This window comes from Protopterus annectens, chromosome 10.part0 (assembly GCF_019279795.1).
Source record: "Protopterus annectens isolate FY-2018-M chromosome 10.part0, PAN1.0, whole genome shotgun sequence".
NCBI classification, from domain to species: domain Eukaryota; kingdom Metazoa; phylum Chordata; order Ceratodontiformes; family Protopteridae; genus Protopterus; species Protopterus annectens.
In genome coordinates this window covers 1,210,616,914-1,210,635,666 of record NC_056744.1, presented here as the reverse complement: position 1 = coordinate 1,210,635,666, position 18,753 = coordinate 1,210,616,914, and positions in this window count along the sequence as shown.

The following is an 18,753-nucleotide window of genomic DNA, read 5'->3' as shown; positions in this document are numbered from 1 at the left end:
GGCGGTATGCAACTGAGTACAGCTGGAGTTTCTTCAGTCGAGCTGCATAGGGCATCTGTTTGAGGCCAGTGATCCTCTTGGTGAGGTACTTCTGTGGTCTTTCCAGCTGTTGCAGGTGTCTTGTAAGGTACATCCCAAATGGGGCATTGTACTCTATGATGGGTCTGATGACTGATGAGTAGAAGGGCACAATGACCTCTTTTGATCTGGATGTGAGCCCTTTTGTGATTAGGTGGGCCATGCAGAAGGATTTTCTAACCACTTTGGCAATGTCATTATGAAAGGTGAAATTACTATCTACTTGGGTCCCCAGATCCCTTATTACGTCTTCCATATTTAGGGGACTACCACCTATGTGGCAGTTTGTGGGTACTTTGTTTTTTCCAAAGGGGATGACTATGCACTTTTTGGCATTTAGCTTGAGGCCATGATTTTGACACCAGGTATCTGTCTCAGTGAGATCCTTTTGGAGGATGTCTGTATCAGCCGGAGAGTCAATTATAACCCCTAGTTTGTAGTCGTCTGTGAACTTGGTAAGCTATAGTCCTCCTGTGCTTGCCTGCACCTCTGAGAAGTATATGCCGAACAGGAGGTGTCCTAGGAGTGAACCCTGGGGAACGCCACTTGTAACTGGTTTAGAGTTGGACCTAGCTCCCACAACTCTCACCATGTGGGTTCTGTCCGTGAGCCAGTTGGCAACCCATCTTGTGACATAGGGGTTTATGTTCTGGCTGTTGAGCTTGTCTATAATACCAGAATGGGGAATGATGTCGAAGGCCTTAGTGAGGTCTAGCTAGACTGTTTGTACCACCTTTCCCTCATCTATAGCCTTGGTAACTGTCTCAAAGATGTCCACCAGGTTTAGGAGGCATGATCTGCCCTTAACAAAGCCGAACTGGGTGGGGTCCAGTGTTTGGAGGTTCCCAATGTCTCTGTTAATGAATTCCATGATGATGTGCTCCATAGCCTTGCAGACCAAGCTAGTCAGGCTTATAGGGTGATAGTTCCCGGGGTCTGTTGTGGCTCCACCTTTGTGGAGTGGAATAACAGTTGCTGTACACCACTCTATGGGTACGTAGCCTTTGGAGAGACTGAGTTTGAACAGTGTGTTGAGGTGAGGGGTTAGTTCATCTTTGAGCTTGTGTAGGATGTAGCTTGGGACACCGTCCGGTCCCATTGATGCTGTGTTTTTGGCCTTGGAGAGGACTGTTTTAACCTGAGTGTCTGTTATTTCAGGGGCTCTACATTCTTCTGGTATGGTTATTGGCCCTTTTGGGGGTGAGAGGGGGTGAAGTTTGCACTGAACCTGTTGTTAGATATTATGAATATAAGGCTGAAATTAATTCTGTTGGAAATATGCTGAAAGATAAAGCATAAAATAAAAAGTTTGCTTGAATATATGTATAGAGTTTAGCAATGTAAAATGTGCATTCATACTATATGTATAACAGACAGGCTTCTCCTCACAGCATCAGAAAAGCCTAACAAAGCAATATTGGAAAGCAAGGATTACATGAGTTTCTCATGTTTGCAGAACAAATATCTATTAACAGACATCCTTTTTTATAAACTCAGCGATATGTGATGTTTTTTCTATAGGAACAACTTGTGCAGATGTTTCCTTTCAGATTTCTGTTAATGGCATCCTCACATCAGCAAAAGTGCTTACAAGTAAATCACAAAGGAACAATAGAAAAGTCTAGAAACAGACATTATGTGACTTCCCACAGAAGGCCAAAAAATATACCAAGAGGAAATAACAACATCTATGTGCATGACTAGCATTTTATATAACTATTATAATAATTCAGTTATGTGAGAAGGACAGAGAGAGGTATTTTGTATTTGTCATCATTCATATCTGTAATGAAGGAAAACTTTGTAAATATATGCTACAATCTGGCAGAAATAGTATGTGTTGTTTGTTATAAAATAAGTTATCTGTAACTGCTTATAGCTGCAAAATATATTTCTTTATCACTGTGCAATTTGAAAGGCTTGGTGCTTTAAACAGACTACAGATGGAGTCATGCAAAGCTCTCTGTCTCTAATTCAGCAGTAAACTGACTGTTTGTCTTAAGAAGACTTTGGATCCAGAACAGAACAGCATAGAAGCAGAGAGCACAAATTAAGATACATTTTTCAATGTTGACCCTAACGAACGTTCCTAGCCTGTATCCAAAAACAGGGGGAGTGAGTGGGTAATGCCTTGTATAAGGTCACTCCTGTAAAAGCACAGTAACTAACATTTATGTGAAGTACTTCAGATTTCTACAGTTTTCTGCAGTTTTCTACAGTTTGCAGCAATAATACAGTTCATTAGATGTCTAAATCCAGTGAGACTGCATTGCAGGAAGGTGAGCAGTTCAATAAATTCTCCAAGAAAGGTACAATACAAAGTTGTAAGACTGAAACTGCCAGTTTTGCTGTACCAACTTCACAAGTGACTACAGAAACTTTTCAACCATCTACAGTAAAGCAGCTTGGCCATCTGCCTCTCTGTTGATTGGTAAGAAAATTATTCTGTATTACATACAGTATGAATGCAATAGATTTAATAATAATAACAGAATGAAATGTATATACTGCATATTAGCAAATGTAAAACCTTATTAGGGCAAGTTAATAGTAAGGCATTATGCAAATGGATTATACGTTGATAGTAAGGCATTATGCAAATGGATTACAATATTTGACTGGAATCTGAAACAAAATTATGTGTGGTATAAAAAATGTTTATTGTGTGTACAATGTCATAAAAATACAGTGCATGCCACAAATATGCTGACATTATATTCAAATGTTAGACAGTTATGTTCTGTCACCAGATGTAAAAGGTTTATTTCAGAGTTGCAACAACAGTCAAATCAGTTACTGATAGAACCTCTTGTACATTGTGTTACAAAAGAATGTAATAAACTTCTAAAGGACAGACACAATGAGTTTGGGAAGCTTAGAGAAGTTATAAGTACATCTTTTCAAAAGTGAATAGGAGTTTCAAATTCAGCAGAACAGCTTACTAAAGAATGTCAGAAAGACCATGCAGCATTACAGGAAAGTCTTCAACAGCAGTTGCAAGCTAAAGAAAATACTGGCTTCCTCCATATAACAGCTGAGCTTAAAAAGAACAGGAAACTACAGCTAATCTGTGCAAAAGAAATATAGTTTATAATATGTTTATGTTTTGAAAATGGTTAAGCATACATGGTAGGATGATAAAATCTGATGTCTGGACAAATCATTCTCAAATGTTTTACTTCCATTCAGTTAAAACAAGACATTTATCAGTACTACAGTAGAGCATATAACTGCTATTCTAATAGCATAGTCAAAATGTAAACAAAACAGTTCTAGTGTATAAAAAAGAAATCACAGATGGTATTAGTCAAACAGTTTTTGTAAAATTAATGGCAGAGCAGTTAAATAAATAAAAAATACTGAAATCCATGTAAGCTAATTGTAAAATAATGTCTATTTATGTAGCATAAATGCATAGTTATGCAAATCACAATCAGATTAAAGGTAAAATGCTAAAAGAATTAACTATAGAGTATAAAATGTGAGCTCAGACCTTCCTAGACTAGATGAATAGTTACAGGAAATGTTGGAAAGATAAGATAAATAAGACTGATTGCCAGACAAGTAGCTTGCGTTTTTCTAAAGCATTATTGTTATTAAAACATAATTGTTAAAATGTTTACATGCAACACTGTTTGGTAATTGTAATAAAATGTCACAATTGTGCATAGATGTCAATGATAATCTGTTTGCAATTAAATGTTAAAAGAAAAAAAAAACTCAGTTGCATCAAGTACAGCCAGCAGATGGGCTATAGTATACATACAGTTCAAATCAATTGTACAGAAGGGTATAAATACCTACTAGAGGTAATAAATAGTAAAGGCTTTATAAAAAATGATCAAATCAGACAAAAGTCCATAGTTTATTAGTATCCTAATAAAATAAATGCATAACCAAAGTGTTGGGCTGACATATATTCTATTCTCACAGCATAAAGGAGATAAACAATACTGCAATGCTGCAGGGGGAGGGGTACTTTCTCAGTTTTACACTGACTGTATAAGCAGTATGTATTGCAAAATGGTCTGAAATAGAGCTACAGGAAGAAATAATATCTCATTTCTTCTTGACAATACTCTTTCAGGGGGAGGAAAAAAACAGGTATTAATGCATTAGAAATATTAGTAAACAGATTAAATTTGAAAGTCCAGGATATTTTATGATAGTTATTATTGTATTGTTTAGTATTAAATTATATGTGCAACATTATTAAACTGTAAAACTATACACAAGATGATTTAATATGTTTTTGGCAAAACAATGTTGGTATAAAAAAGCATGAATGTTTTTAATTGCTTAGTATGTAGTTTAAAATAACAGGAAGTATACCTTTGGTGCCAATTCCACTAAATATTTCTAAAGAGACATAAACATTTTGAATGGTTCTAAAATAACAGGAAGCATGCCTTTGGTGCCAATTCCACTAGATATTTCTAAACAGACATAAACATTTTCCAAGATTTTGCTTAATTTTAATGTTATTACATTTGTAAGATTAGACTGAATGTACTTTATAGTCTTTGTATGTATGAATGCAGAAAAATTCAATACAAATGATAATCTTTGTATGTACAAATGCAGAAGAATTCAGTACAAATGAAATTAATGTCTAGTAATGAATATGTGTGAAAACACATGTTTAAAAAATGGGTCCAGGGCACCTACTAGATTGAAATGCATAAATAGCAAACAGTCTGTGTAAATATATACTGTACAGGATACATTGTAATAAGTTCAAAACTAATTTGTCAAGTTGTAATATCACTGGTTTTACCCCAGCTAGAGAAAAAATTATATTAAAATATTGTATTCATACAGCTAATGGACTAATATGTACATAGCATTCTTTAATGTATAAATCATATTTTTTTTTAAATCCTCAAGTATTATCTAAGCCCATTTCTGTACTTTACCAAGATGTTAATGAGCAGTTCAGAGACATGACCACAATGTTATGGTTAAAATGACATTGAAACTGTATATTTTCAGTAGTGTATAAATGCTTGCAGTAGCACATGGTTCTTGTCTCTTATAGTTAATTCAACAGTTGCAAAGAGTTAATGAAAGAGTACTAAGTCATAAATTAAATTCTGTGATTGCAAAAAAAATAAATTAATCAAGTTAAAACATAAAACTAAAGCAGACAGAGCTAATTATTGATTAAATATTTTCACAGAATGGTCTGCAAAAGAAAGTGTTGTTAAATACATTCAGTTTTGGTAGTAATACTTGATCTAATTGTATTAACTATGTACAATTACATTTTGACTTGTATCAAAAGAAAACTAAAGGTTTTGTTTCTTAATGTGTTTTCTATATAATGTGATAAAAAATACATATCAGTATAAAATGTTTTGAGTATGTTTAAAAATAGAGGGAATTGTTAGATATTATGAATATAAGGCTGAAATTAATTCTGTTGTAAATATGCTGAAATATAAAGCATATAATAAAAAGTTTGCTTGAATATATATATACAGTTTAGCAATGTAAAATGTGCATTCATACTAAAAGTATAACAGACAGGCTTCTCTTCACAGCATCAAAAAACCCTAACAAAACAATATTGAAAAGCAAGGATTACATGATTTTCTCATGTTTGCAGAACAAATATCTATTAACAGACATCCTTTTTTTATAAACTCAACAACACATGATGTTTTTTTTCTATAGGAACAGCTTGTACAGATGTTTCTTTTCAGATTTCTGTTAATGGCATCCTCACATCAGCAAAAGTGCTTACAAGTAAATCACAAAAGGACAATAGAAAAGTCTAAAAACAGACATTATGTGACTTCCCACAGAAGACCAAAAAACATACCAAGAGGAAATAACAACATCTATGTGCATGACTAGCACTCTGTATAGCTATTATAGTAATTCAATTATGTGAGATAGACAGAGAGAGGTATTTTGTATTTGTCATCATTCATATCTGTAATGAAGGAAAACTTTGTAAATATATGCTACAAACTGACAGAAATAGTATGTGCCATTTGTTATAAAATAAGTTATCTGTAACTGTGCTTATAGCTGCAAAATATATTTCTTTATCAGTGTGCAATTTGAAAGGCTTGGTGCTTTAAACAGACTACAGATGGAGTCATACAAAGCTCTGTGTCTCTGATTCAGCAGTAAACTGACTGTGTGTCTTAAGAAGACTTTGGATCCAGAACAGAACAGCATAGAAGCAGAAAGCACAATTTAAAATAAAATTTCACCTGTCTGCCAGGATGTTGGCGATATTGGTCAGTTCAGCGTATTTTGTGCCATTCTGCACTAACTCTGAGCAGATCTGAGCATTGCCACTTAGATTCTTGACATAGCTAAAGAATGCATTGTGGTTATCCTTGGAGTCCTTGGCAATTATTCCTTCAAAGCTCGCCTTGGATGATTTTATGAGGGATCATAGTTTCTTGCTGATACTGATCAGGGATGTCTTCCCTTTTTGTGATTTTACTCTTTTCTGTACTAGTTTCCTCCTTCTATTGTATAGCTTGTTTATGGCAGGAGTCCTCCAGACTGGTTTCCTTTTCTTGGAGGAGTGAGTCTTGGTTCTGCTTGGGATGGCATGATCCATGCATTCTTGTAGGTGTCTGTAGAATGCATTAGTAAAGGATTTTGCAGCTTGGACAGCGTTATCCTTCAGCATGGGGGCTTTGAAACTTTCCACCTCTGTCTTAAATATCATGAAGTTTGCTTTTGAAAAGTTTTTCATGGTGGTTTTCTTGTCCGGGGGTGGGGGCGGAATGTGGATATCCAAAGTGATTTGTTTATGGTCAGATCTAACCATCGAGTGGTTGACCTCAGGTGTGGAACACCGGTCACCCATGTTGGTGATGACCAGGTCCAATATGTTGTCACCTCTGGTGGGAGTGTTGACCAGTTAAACCAGGGTGTTTGAGTTTATAAATTCAAGGAAATGTTGGACAAGGGTGGTAGTACTTGAGTAGTTCTTCCAGTTAATGTTTGGGTAATTGAAATCACCCAATATTAGGGTGTTTGGTAGGACTTTTATGTTTCCCAGTGTTTCCAGAAATGCAGAATGGGGGTCCTGGGACATGGTGGGTGATCTCTAGCAGGCTACAATTTGAATTGTAGTTTTGTCCATTGCTAGTTGCACGTGGATGATCTCTGAAGCATCTTGCTGTGCCACTAACCTGGAGGTGTTGGTATCCTTGATGAATATGGATACGCCCCCACCTTTTGTATTTCGGTTTGGGTTCTGTGGCCAAAATGTATGGTATGAGTTGTAGCCTGGTAGTGCTGGGGCAGTCTCTGGAGCCTTAAACCAGGTTTCTGTTACTGCACATATATCAGTTTTCTCCATACTGAGGAGTGCCTCGAGTGTGTGCATTTTGAGGTTTAGACTTCTGGCATTGAGTAGCATTACCCTCAGTTGTTTGTTACTTGTGCTATTTACGGCAGTGGGTTTGTCTTTTGAGCCTTGCCTAAGAAAGGCACTATGGGGGTGGCAAGTTCCTTGGCCAGTATTCAAAAGCCTAAGGGTGACAGGTGCAAGCCGTCTCTAATGAAGCAGCGTGGGTTGTCGAGCATGTCATCCCAGGTGGACAGACACTGGATCCCCTTTGAATGATGCCAGAAATGTAGCCAATTGTTGAAATCAAGAATTTTTTTCTTTATACCATGGTATCATTCTTGGTGAGAACAGGATGCTACTCAGGATCAGGGTCATACCAGCCTGGGCTATGTGATAAGAGAGCTCTTCCATGTCTCTTTTCATGTAGTCCAGGGAGGTATGGCTCAGGTCATTCACACCGACATGGACAATCACAGAGTCATATTTGTACTTGTTCTGGAGTGACCTGAGGGCTTGTGTTATGTGGCAGATCCTGGCACCCGACAAGCAGCTAACAGTAACCTTCTCCTTATTCAGCCTAGTGAGTGGGACGTCAGTGTGCCTGACTATAGGGTCACTTATTACTAGTATGCTGGGTATGTTATTTTGCCTTAAGGGTTGTGATTACATGGCACACTGGTTTTGTGAAGTATGTGTTTCATGGTTTGTGTTAGGGATGGAGGTTGCTTGGATGGTTGCTTTGGAGATCTCTGTTGGTTTTGCAGATTTATATTTAGAGCCTCTGAGTATGTTTTCATGTATTTATGTGTATTTTCTGCCAGGGCTGCTTTAATGGGTCTATGTGAGACTGGTGGTGTGATGCAAGTATTTCCCTTTTCCTCTTGACTGTCTGATCCAGTCTTGGGTTGAGAGAGCTTAGCCTCCAGTTTGGCTGTATAATTGCATCTGTCACATGTATTAGTGTTTGGTGGTAGGAGGAGGAGAGGGGTGTCTGTGTACATGAGGCAGTTGTAACATTGCCTCAGAATGCCCAAATTCACCAGTTGGACTGGAGAGTACACCTAAAACTGCCCTTTGGGCATGCCTGGATAGGTACAGTGAACTGTTTTACTGGATGGCTGGTAAGGTAGAATAGAGAGCCCTGTCCTTCTGCACAGTACAGGAGGGTCTAGTGCTAGGGTTTATAAGTGCTTGCTGTAAGTTTTGAGCAAGTGCCAGGCTGAGAAATCAATGGCTTGAGTGCTTAAGTTGAAAGTTTGTCTAGTTCCAAGGGAAAAATTGAAGAGTAGACTTTGTGGAGCCGGGAATAGTTTTACCCTAGCTAACTGACGCTGCCCAGCACACAAAACCGGGCAAATATAGTAGTTATAGCAGAGAAATGAAAGAGATAGAAATTAGCCCAAAATGGCCAATAACCTACTAATTTCTGGGCTGAAACTACTCCTCCAGGGACAGATAGGCTGCCCAAAGCTCCCCTTACTAATTTCTGGGCTGAAACTACTCCTCCAGGGACAGATAGGCTGCTCAAAGCTCCCCTCTCTCACAGGTGAACAGAGAACTTCCTTCTATCCAAGTAAGGTATGGGCAAACACAGAGATTTGTAACACAGCCCTGAATTCAGCACTAACCTGAAAACTGGACTATACTAGCTTAGAAAGGTGGGAAATAAGTATATATATATATATACATATATATATATATATATATATATATATATATATATATATATATATATATATAGTTTTTTTTTTTTTTTTAGAAAATACAGCAGATACACTCAAAAACACTTTAAATGCACAGAAAAGGATACTTATTATTATAAATCGCAGATCAGAGTTGTAGTCAATGTCCCTACACAAATACAGTAAAATCAGATGAATAAAGTGCAATATATATATATATATATATATATATATATATATATATATATATATATATATATATAGGTTTACTATTGAATTGTCGAACATCACTTTCGGTCGCTATTGTCGAATGCATTAGGTCGGAAAAGACATTATAATCAATCGAGCGGTTTACCATGGGCGAGGTAGGTGTACAGTAATTTTCCTACTACAACCAACTTCCTACCTCACCCATGGTAAAACCGTTCTAATGATTATAATGTCTTCGAATTCCGTTCCCAATGCATTCGACATACAACAGTCGAATTTAGAAAGGTCTCGACAATTCAATAGTAAACCATATATATATATATATATATATATATATATATATATATATATAAAAAGATAGAAAACAAACAAACTGATTTAACAAGTTACCCAGTTAACCAGAAAAAAGCTCAGAACTGAGCCCTGTTCCAGCAGTCTTCAATCAGAAAGTTCTAACTGCACACCCCTGCTTACTAGGGTGCAGGGGAACCTTCTCCAAAAAAGAAAGCCTGGATCAGTTCTCAAGTTATACAAACAAAGCTAGATTCAGCAGGCCTGAATCTGATCTATGCTACAGCAACAAACCACACCAATTTCAGAAAGAAACATTTCAAATAAGCAAGCACAATAAACCTGTGACCAGAAATTCCCAGCTAAGAAGGCCAGAATCCAGCCTCTCCTCCCACAATAGTGCAGACCACAAACCTTCTTAATGTAAAACAGCCTGTATGAAGCCCAAGTGCTTAAACCAAGACTTAGAATAACAGTTAAAATTTAATCAGGCTACTACCAAGCAGTAATAAATGCAGCAGTATAAATAAAACAGTACTTTTAAGAAAAGAAAAATAAAGTAGGACAAAAGACAAATACGGTAAAAGCAAATGAATAAAGTGCAAATTTGTTTTTTTTTAAGTGCAAGGAGAGAGGAAGGAAAAACCTAAGTGGGCTGGCCTTCTCAAATCTTCTCTCTATATTAAGTAGAGTGAACACTAGACTCAGAATACGATCTCACTGTACTCGGTTAAGTGAGCAAATGAGATGGACCCAGGAGAGTGTTCTAATACAGACTTACAGGAGGGGCGGGCAATTCCAGAGCCACCAGCACTAATGCCAACACAGGAACAGAGAGGGAGGGTGGGGAACTAACTGCAGAGACACACAACACACTGTTCAGAAACACACAATTAGGAAACAGGAAAAATGAAAATACAGTACTTTTAAAACTGCAAGTTTGTACTTAACAGAATACTAAAATACACTACTGAAAGTTTCACTTAGCTTCAGCTTCTAATGCAGATGTTTGTAGCCAAGAAAGTCTCTCAGGAGTTGAGTAAAATGATTTCTCAAACTTTGTGGCTAGCACTTAAAGTACAGAGGAATCCCTCTAGGCTACTATATGTAATATGTACATATTATATGTAATATGAATGTCTGCAAAATTCGCATGCATAACGGTGTGCCTCTCTCCCAATAGCTGCAGCTGAGAGATCTCACAATGTCAAGTCTCATGCCAGGCACCTGGCCAGGTTGCACCACGAGTGTGGTGAGTATGGATACATTATGCCAACTGTATAGCAATAAGCAAGAAAGAGTAAAACATTAACCACAATAAAGTATATACAATAAAGTATGTAGTGCAATAAATGTGGAATTAGAGCTGTAGTGCAATAAATGAATAATAACAACTGTAGTTCAATAAAACAAGAAAATACCAATAACAGCAAAGAAAATGGTGTACATCAGAATCGTCTTATCATAACCATTGCAGTAGAGCTATATGCATTGAGTCCATAAGGTAAGGTTGCTGCAGTCACGTATAACACTGTAATAGCTGTAGAATGCAAATCTAATGGCTGCAAACTGCATTGCTTAACACATAGTACTGTTCAAGGCTGTCTCTAGGCCAACACATGTCACATAATGTTCTATCTTCCACAGACTTCAGGTAATAAAGGTATATGGGTGAGGTAGGCCACTCCACAGCCAGATATTGTGTGTGGACTTCACAGGTATTTCAAACCTATAACAATAATACAGTATGTGTTCACCAGTATTATTAAAAGTGAAATAAAGCTGTAGTAATATATGCAGTATGGTTGTATACCATGAATGTGTGTTCTATTGTCACTGCAGTCTAGTATAACACTGTAACAGTACTACAATGCTAGAGGAAAGTCCTGTAACTTGTATTGCACAATTCATAGTATGTTACCAGGTTATCTCTAGGCAAGTATCAGTCACCCTGTAGTGAGCAGTACCTCATTAGCTCAGTCTGTTAAATTCCTTGTACACAGTGCATTTTGCCACACACAGTCCTGGGTTCAATCCAGTGCTATGTAACACTACATTTTCAATATCAGTCACATAATACTTACAATTTCTCTCTTCCCCCAAGAACACAGAAATGTTATGAGTGAGTTAGCCCATATTATGTGCAGATATTGTGTTTAGATCTCACAGAATATTACACTCAGTAGCAAGAATGTGTTCATCTGCAGTGTTGATTCAGAAATAAAACTGTGTAATCCCAGTATGGCTGTATCATTTGCATGTCTTTATCATGCTGCTGCAGTCAATTATTAAATTATTTGCAGATGTCCCCTGCAGTCACAGCCAGTGGGTTCAACCCCCAGGCCAGCCAACTATGCCATGACAGCTGTCTAGTTTAATTACTGTACACAAACATGCCTCTCAAGTGTCACATTTTCTCATAGTATGTGGCCCTTATTGTCCCATGCTATCAGCTTGAGAGGTATGCATGTATGTGCCATAACAGCTATAGGAGAGTTGTAGTCACTGTAATCAGAACTGTCAGTACACACCTGTAGAAGTATGGATGACCAGTGTTGTCAGGGATATCATCTGCAATGTCACTAATGGAATGTTTTGCTCTCTCTTCCACCCTTTATCTTAATTTATTCATTATTGTAATGTATTATTATGATTTCATATTAACATATTTTGTTAAACTAACTATATTTTGGAAAATGTGGTTGATTATTGTTATGCTTTATTATGATTTAATATTAACATATTTTGTTAAACGAACTATATTTTGGAAATTTGGTTGATTATTGTTGTTTTATTATGATTTAATTTTAACATATTTTGTTAAAAAATATAGTTTGGAAAATGTGGTTGATTATTGTTCTGTTCTGTTATGATTCAATATTAACATATTTTGTTAAACTAACTGTTTTGTTGGCCTTGTGGTTTACTTCACACTAGCAAGCTGTTACCATATTGACTGCTATGTTACATTATGTTGTGTTGCACATAATATACATTAATATGTATTTGGATTAATAAATATGATGTTCCATTCTGTAAATACTAACAATGGTTTGATTACTTATTGCATTATCTCATGTACCACAGCACGTCAAGGTAGGCCAATTCCAGCTGATCCCCCTACCTTGGCTCAACCACCTGTGGCACCAGTTCTCAGCATGTCTGGGACCCAGACTGGTGATGCTCACTCTGTTGTCCCTGTACTACCTCCGATATCGGGTAGTACTGCCCAAGGAATGGGTCCCAGTCCACCTCTGGGAGTGGTGGCAGAGGAAGAGTTGTCACTTGTGATGAGCTACTACTGGTCCTGGTGTGCAGGGTAGTCCACTGTGGGTATGACCAATGCCTGCATCAGACTGAGGGCATGCTGACCAACCTAGTGGGGTAGCATTGCCTTGGCACCCAACCTCCAGCACAACCACCATCAGGGCAGTGAAGGAACAGTGCCAATGTTCCCATGGGTGGGGACATGAGTCACACTGCTGCTGTCTGGAGGCACATGGGACTTGGATTCCACAACACCCTCCCTGTCAAAGGTGTTCACCCCACCATGTGTCACACACTACCCTTGCCTGCTGCATTTTCTGTCTTGTCTGTTTGCAAATGCATCCTCACCTACCCAATTTACTTCTCCCACATGTACCTATGTCCCTTCCCCACCATTTCACTCTCACCTTAAAAAAAAAATGGGCACCTGTCCCACAAAAAATTATCGTCCCATACATAGCTTTCCATTTTACACACGTGTCCACTGGATACACATAGTTCAGCTCAATTGGCTTGACAATGCAGTTATGTTGTTGTCACCCCTCTTTCTAGGGTATGAGAAACAAAATTCATGTACACATCTGTCAAACTGCACAGTTGTTGCTGTACAAGAAATAGATAGCTATGGTTCTTTCCTACACTCATCATGTACATCCCTCCCTGCCTTTCAATAAGTTTTTCACCCTGCTTGCCCCCATTTCATCACTTTCCTATCTCCCTTTTTTTCTTTTCTTTATATTTGTTTAGTACGGAGTGGTGTGATGCGCTGCATCTCACAGCTTTGCTAAGCTCAGCTAAATACAGCTATAATGAGTATATCTGTTTCTAAAACTGTAAGTCACATGCACAAAATAAAAACCTCTGCCATGTTTTGAACTCAAGCCCATCACATCTGCAGCACAGCACCCACCATGCCACACAACTCCAAATTAAAACAGGTGGTTTAAAGTAGACAGTAATTGCTGATTGCAGTCATTAGGCGTGTTTCAGTGGAGCTGTATGACGTGTAAACTGGAACAAACAGTAATGGAAAAAATTGGAGTGTACCTTGGATTCTGGTACAACAGTACACCACTAGACAGCCAAACACATGATAATGGATGTAACTGAGGCCTGTGACAGGAGATAAATGTACCTTTTTATCAGCAACAAATAGAAAGTCACCTGCTGAGGCATTCAAGGCAAAATACATGTTCAACTGGGACTCTGGTGCAGAAATACATTAATATAAAGCCATGTACATATTGATGGATATAGAAAATGTTTGTCACAGCCTATATGTGTGCACATATGTATTGCAAGCACACCTGCTGTAACAGTGACTTAGTACCCTCAGTCTGTTAATTGACTTGCATAAGTACATGTTGCCACACACAGTCCAGTGGTGTGCTGCATTTCAATTGCATTATTGTGAAGGCAGCAATTAATGGATCACTAATCCACTCTTTATCCACACAAAGCATTGCAAATTAAATAACCACTTTTCAGTGCATGAAATCACAGGCCTGCAGGTACAGATACACTTTACATATCCATATAGCAGTACAATATGTCACCTAGTACTCTGTTATTGATACAGTTGCCTAACATACTTACTTTAAACACATGCCTTAATTGAAGTGTAAAAGGTACACTCACCCTGGCACTCCCTCTACAGCAAGACTGACATAGCTGACACAGATACACCTACAGCTTGGTGTCCTCCAAAGTTTTCACACTCTCTCTGTGTCTACTACCTGCAGCAGCAGCTGCATCCTGTGTTACACACAGCTGTATGCAAAGGTTTCTGCTAAAGACCTTCCCTCTGTGATGATTTAGTCTCCTCACCCCAGTAGTGTCCATCTCAACAGCTAAGAAAAGGGCCCAGGTCTACATGAAGGCTTTATATATTGCACAAGTGGTTGCATGTCATTAGCTAATGATAGTGCAATTCAGGTGCTTTGGCTACAATTAGCATTTCAGAACCACAGATTGGTTTAGAGGTAATCACCTGCTGATGGGGAGCATGTTTAAAAGGAAGGCAGCTGGCTATGGGGAACCATTCTGTATAAGACCTTTACTCACATAGACCATGCCTTTGTGAAACTTTACCAGACACACAGTTCAACAGGAGAGTACTGCTCTGTAGCTTGTATGTAACTGTTTTTTGTGTATAACAGATATCAGATGGGATGACAGAGGTATGGGGAATAGGGATTACAGCAGTACGTTGGTCAGAGACCTGTGGTAATGACATGTAAGTGACACCCTGCTGACTTCCACCTACAAGGGATGTACAATACTCCAAGATTGCATTGTCTTTTGTCATTGTGACACACTGCTGTTGTTAGACTGTCCCCTCACAGTGGTTGTAATAGCACACTATTATTTGTCTGGCACTGGTCTTATGAAATATTATTGGGTGGTTGGCCATAGCAGACACACCACCATAGACTGGAGTGTTGGGTGTATGATCATACAACATAATTTCTCATGGCACACAGAGAAATACCTCATTATTGGTGATATTTTGGTTGGTTTCACACACATTGTATGTTGTCACACTATGGGGTACAACGTTTGTAAGAAAGCAGTGGATAGTGCTGGCCATTTTGTCCTTGCTGTATCTGTACATAGCGGATGTCCATGTATCTGATCCTGTAATGTGTTCCCCTTGTGTTATCTTTCAGGAATAATGCACCACAGACAAGAACGACCCTTCTCAGATGCAGGGAATGAGATAATCCTGCAAGGACTAAAGAAGCACCTTGACCTCCTGTTATCCAGGGGGAGAAATAATAGGGAACAGCAGGATGCCCTGTGGTCAGACTTTGTCCAAGACATTAATGCCACGGGCCAACAGGGCAGGACATATGAGCAAGTCTGACACTGGGCAACTGTTATGATTAATGCTGCACATTGATGGGCAGTGGATATAGCCAGTGATTGTGATGGCACTGGTGGAGGGCCTGCAGTGGTAAAACAACTCTTGGCCACTGAGGAATTCTTGATGTACCTAGGCACATGCGACAGCTCCCAGGTATCCATCACACCATGCATCATGGAGGTGGGTGCCACAGTTTCCACAGCTGAGGAGCATGCAGGTAAGCTTACTGTGATCAGCATTGTACTACTGTAGTGGTCAGTGTGTCAGGCTGTAGATACTTTTATGTGGGGGACAGGTTTTTATTCCTTGGGGGGGTTGTAACTTCAGGTATGCACTCATACGCAAATTGGGATCAATACAACTAGTAACACAGTAGTTACTGTAAATGTGAGATATAAGGATGCATTACCTTGTTGTGCTGCAACATGCATTGGTACTGACATTATCCCACCCTTAACTTTTCACAGGTCCGTCAGGTATTGCCCAAGGCTGTGGTCCTGCCCTGGTAAGTATGACACTAGTTTTATTAAGGAACAATTATAGTCTAGTATGGTTAAGGGCCAGAATAATGCCCTATGTACACATTATGTGTGTAAACAGCATAGGATGTTATTAAATGCCAGTCTGGAAGATGTACCTAAGGTTTCGAGAAGGGGTAGTCACAGGAGTGTAGTACAACAAACAGATACACCTTGGCAGTTACAGGTGAGAGCAGGTAAGGCTCTAGGTTTAAATGAGGCAAGGAATCTAAAATGCCTTTTAAAAATACAACATGTTGAAGGCAAATACATTAGGCAGTGAAATGTGTATTTCCATATAATTGTGAAGAGAGTTGTACTGAGTTTTATGTGTTGTTTTTTAAAGTGTCATACTGAGTAAGTAAAAGGTAAATATTACTGGTTATGTTTGACTTGATTTACTTCAAGTGATGGTTATAAAGTTCTGGAGTTGAATTTTAATTGTGTTCAGGTGTAGTGCTTTGTGGACAAAGATGGAGAAGGAAGTTTTTTGACTGCTAATACAGTTGTGGGTCCTTGTTGTTATGAGTCTTAGATGCTTTTCATACACATTAGTGCAGGTATTAATATACTGCTTATTTCGTTCTTATTGCAAGTGACTATGGGGGTTGGAGTCTGTCCCCTACACAACCTGATGTCAGTGTCTCCTTGGACACTAATGATGATGATGGCCACAATGAGACACAGGTGAGGGTGCTGGGTGCCCAATCTGTCCAAGAGGTAGACATCACTATTCTGCCTCCATTGTCAACATGCACAATCTGTATGCTCACACATACCCCATCCCTGGAGGCCATAAATATTGCACAGTCAGAGGGTGTAGACATTGAGCATGAAAGTGTAGCAACTATTGTTCCAGTGAGTGTAGATACTGGCCATAGCCAGAGAGCTGGCAAGGTCCCACATAAGCATATTGAAAGGAGTACTTGTAGGAGGCCTGCTGTCTGTCCATGACCTGTTGCAGATGGCACATTATGGGTCTCCCAGCACATGTTTCAGGCCATCATGGAGGCACAGGCATGTTCTGAATGGAATACCAGGTGTGTGATCAGGGTTATGGATGTTGCACAGTCTGACACATGTGACAACTTCCACCACATTGGGGACACCATGGATCAGTTCTGTGTTGCAGTGGACAGATGGTGAGCTGAGACAGTGTCTGTCTTAGACCGCATATTGTGCTGGAACATGTGGTTGGAGTTGAGAGTCAGACCCATGGACGTAGGTCAGCAACAACATCTGCTGAAAGTCCACGTGGCTGTGCACACTCACACTCCTGTCATGGCAGTACATCCAGCACTCAGAGGGGAGTGTGCTGTCCACACCATGATGTGGCAGCCCATGGGCTCATGGTTCTGGGCATTCCCATGAGGTACATGGTCCCAGCAGACAACAGTCACCTTCAGGTACTAGCACCATTTCTGACCTTGGGCATGGAGGTGCCTGTGCAACTCCTGGCAGAGCCAGTTCCCGAGTTGGGGGGCCTGAGATGGTGAACTGTCAACTCTACCATGTACTGTCCAAAGTTGTCCAACATACACACGTGTAGGGCTAGCACTGAGCTTGACTGTGTACATGCATACACTCACACACCACTGTCAAATGCAGGTCACCTACAGACACACACAGCATCTCTCCATGGTCCATCTTACATGGTCCCCCTGACTCACCCACATAATTTTTACTGTTTGAGCCAGCCTAGGCCTCCTGCATCCCCACTCAACACCCTGTGAAGGTGATGATACCTGTGTCACATTCCTGTCATCCTTAACATCAATGCAGGGAAATGAAGCTATGGGTCTGATACACAGGGTGACTATATTACTTAACATGTACATGTGTAATGCAGTGTTGGTTCACTATGCTGCTTATACTGATTAATGAGACATACTGTATGCTGGCATTTGTCACATGTATGCCACATACTTTAGTGTACCTTATGTGGTTCTTCTGTTGTATGTTGTTGAATTGACTGTATAGTTACACAATGACAGGTGTGTCATGAGCCTGTTTATGTTTCTGTTACAGGAGTCTGTTGGTGTAACCTATGGATACACAGTGGAAATACAGCAGCACAGGGTGGCATATCAGCACAGCTGACATAAGTTGTCAGCAAGGTACAGCACTATAACTACATGGACCCATAGGTCCATATGTGTATAACAGGCTAACAAGGACAATGTTGGCATTCAGCATGCTCATGCATTCCTAATCTGTGAGAAGGTCTGCTACCCTTCATAAGTGGCACCAGGGTTTTGATGGAGATGATGCAGCTACATATATCCTGTGCCCAGTACCAACGGTTGCCCGGCAACAGTTATGATTGTTGTGCTCTGCATCCCAATGTGTAAACCTGCACATGATGTGTGTCACAGCAGATGTGTGTGTGACATGCATGGGGTCCTATTTCATCTAGGGTGTACTGACTGCTTTACATATCTGTCTCACTAGCATGTACTATGCATACTACACTGATGTTGGTGTGTAGCACAGGTGACACATGTGTTAGTCCTATCA